Source organism: Orycteropus afer, unplaced genomic scaffold (assembly GCF_000298275.1).
Source record: "Orycteropus afer afer isolate SDZICR_OR568_19922 unplaced genomic scaffold, OryAfe1.0 scaffold00234, whole genome shotgun sequence".
Lineage (NCBI taxonomy): Eukaryota > Metazoa > Chordata > Mammalia > Tubulidentata > Orycteropodidae > Orycteropus > Orycteropus afer.
This window is the reverse complement of record NW_006921821.1, coordinates 4,825,669-4,828,791: the sequence shown is the minus strand read 5'-3', so window position 1 is coordinate 4,828,791 and position 3,123 is coordinate 4,825,669.

Below are 3,123 nucleotides of genomic sequence, written 5' to 3'. Positions count from 1 at the left end.
CTGGCCTGGTTTTGGCTGAAGATATTGAGCTTTTCCTCCGCCTCTTGCCACAGATGTAGTCAATCTGATTCCTGTGTGTTCCATCTGGTGAAGTCTACGTGTAGAGCTGCCATTTGTGTTGTTGAAAAAAGGTGTTTGCAGTGAACAAGTTGTTGAGAGGGAAATCAGACATGCCCAAAGCAGCAGGATGGGAAAACAGGAAAAAGGGGATTAAAAGCCAGGAAGTCGGACAGAGGAGCAGTCAGCTGCAGAGATCCAGGTGAGGAGAGGGAACTCAGGCATGCCCAAAGCAGCAGTGAGGGAGAGCAGGAAAAAGGGGATTAAAAGCCAGGAAGCTGGACAGAGGAGCAGTCAGCCACAGGGACCCAGGTAAGGGTGGTATGAGAGGTTTCCAACAGGGAGACAAACTTGTCTTTCAGTTTGTTCTACCATGGTGACGTGTTGATGTGAGTTTTGAGGCTAAGCCACTGGTGTTTCAAACCCAGCGGGATGCACATGGTGCATAGGTATCAGACCAGCTTACAAACTGAGACAGACTAGGAAGAAGAAGAAGGCCATCCACTTCTCAAAGAATTGGCCAGGGAAAACCTTATGAATAGCAAAGAAACATGTTTTGATACATTACTGCACAACTTTATGAATAGTTCGGTTAGGTTAGAAGTCTCTCAAAATAGGACTGGGAAAGAGCTGCATCAGCTGCGTAAACCCAGCCTTACTCCTATGGATAAGGTAAAGCTTTCAAGACCTCCATTTGCTGATGTGGCACCACTCAAATTGAAGAGAAACAGCTGAAGACATCCATTAATCATCGGAACATGGAATGTACAAAGTATGAATCTAGGAAAATTGGAAGTTGTCAAAAATGAAATGGAACAAATAAAGATTGATATCCTTGGCATTAGTGAGCTGAAATGGACTGGTTTTGGCCATTTTGAATCAGACAACCAATGTGATCTACTATGCTGGGAATGACAGTTTAAAGAGGAATGGCGTGGCACTCATCATCACAAAGGATGTTTCAAGATCTGTACTGAAGTACAGTGCTGTCAGTGATAGGATAATATCCATACGCCTACAAGGAAGACTCATTAATACGACTTTTATTCAAATTTATGCACCAACCACCAAAGCCAAAGATGAGGAAATTGAAGATTTTTATCAACTTCTGCAGTCTGAAATTGACAATACATGCAATCAGGATGTGTTAATTATCACTGGTGACTGGAATGCAAAAGTTGGAAACAAAGAAGAATCACCGGTAGTTGGAAAATTTGGTCTTAGCGACAGAAATAATGCTGGAACTCACATGGTAGAATTTTGCAAGACCAACACTTGTTCATTGCAAACAATAACCATCCTAGTGTGGGGTGAAGTGGCATCTCATAGTGATTTTGATTTGTTTTTCCCTAGGGACTAATGACCTTGGTGATCTTTTCATGTACTTATTGGCCATTTGTGTTCCTTCTTCTTTTGTGAAATGTATATGCAAGTATTTAGATCATTTTTTAAATAGAGTTGTTTGTCTTTTTGTTGTTGAGTACTAGTAGTTATTTATATAAACTCTGGATATTATGACTCGATGGCACATAACAACAACAACAACAACAACTGGATATTAAACTTATATGGGTCCCAAATACTTTCTTCATTCTGTAGGTTGTCTCTTCACTTTTATTAAAGGACTTGACAAAATCCTTTAATGCATAGAAGTTTTAAAGTTTTATGAAATCCAATGTATTTATTTTGACTTTTGTTGCTCATACTTTTGGTGCTATATGTAAGAATCCATTCTCAAAAAGTAGTTTCTGAAGCATTACTTCTGTGTTTTGTTCTAAGAGTTGAATGATTTTATTTCTTACATTTAGGTATTTGATCCACCTTGAGTTAATTTTTGTTATAGTGTGAAGTTCTTTTTTAGTTGTCTCAGAACCACTTATTGAAGTCCACCATTGGATAGACTTAGCATCCCTGTTAAAAACCAATTTACTATAGATGTATGAGTTTATTTCTGGACTCTCAATTCTATTCCATTGGTTTATATACCTATTATTATACTAATACCAGATTGTTTGATTACTGTATTTTTTTAGTGTGTTTTGAAAATGGGAGATGTGAATCCTTCTACTTTGGTTTTCCTCTTTGAGATTTCTTTGGCTGTTTGAGGCCTCTTGCAATTCCATATAAATTTGAGGACTGGCATTTCTATTTCTGCAAATAAGATTCTTGGAATTTTGAAACTACCAAAGTGATGCCATTGAATAAAGAGTTGAGATTAGCTTACTTTGAGTTATTGACATCTTAATAATTTTAAGTCTTCCAATCCATAAATATGGAATATCTTGACATTTATTTGGATCTTCTTTAATTTCTTTTAGCATGTTTTATAGTTTTCTGTGTACAAGTCTTTCACATCCCTGGTTAGGTTTATTCCTTGGTATTTTATTTTTTTAGATGTAATTGCAAATGGAATTGTTTTATTAATTTCCTTTTCATGTTGCTCATTGTTGGTATTCTAACCTTTATTTTTACTATAATTAATTGCAAATTTATATAATTCAACTGTTAATACTAGCTGTTTTTAACTAACTCACAAAATTCCTGAAAATTTAACAATTGACTCTTATGAGCCAGTGCTAATCAACTCCAGCACACCATTGGCACAAGTATGGAGAGTCTTCTGGCTGACTTCTAAAGGAATCAGTGCATGGAAGAAACCATATTCAGTGGCCTATCTATACAAGAGATTCAAAGCCACTATGACATTGTACATCTTGGAAAGATGATAAAGGAGAGAAGCTTTAGAAACATAAATAAGGATAGCCATGTAGCACACTCAGTAAAAAGGAAAGAATCCTTTAAGTGTACCTTGAACTGAATTCTGACTTGGTTCTTCAGAGAAGCAAAACCAGTAAAGTACATATATATGAAAAGAGAGACAGAGAGCATTTTATTTCAGGGAAACAACTCACACAGTTATAGAGGTTGGCAAGTCCTAAGTTCGTAGGTCAAGCTAGAGGCTTTTCCTGACTTATGCAGGTGCAGAGACTGACAAACCCAAGATCAGTAGGCAGCACAGCAGGGTCCAGATCCAACAGAAAGTTCTTTCCCGGAATCTTGATTTTA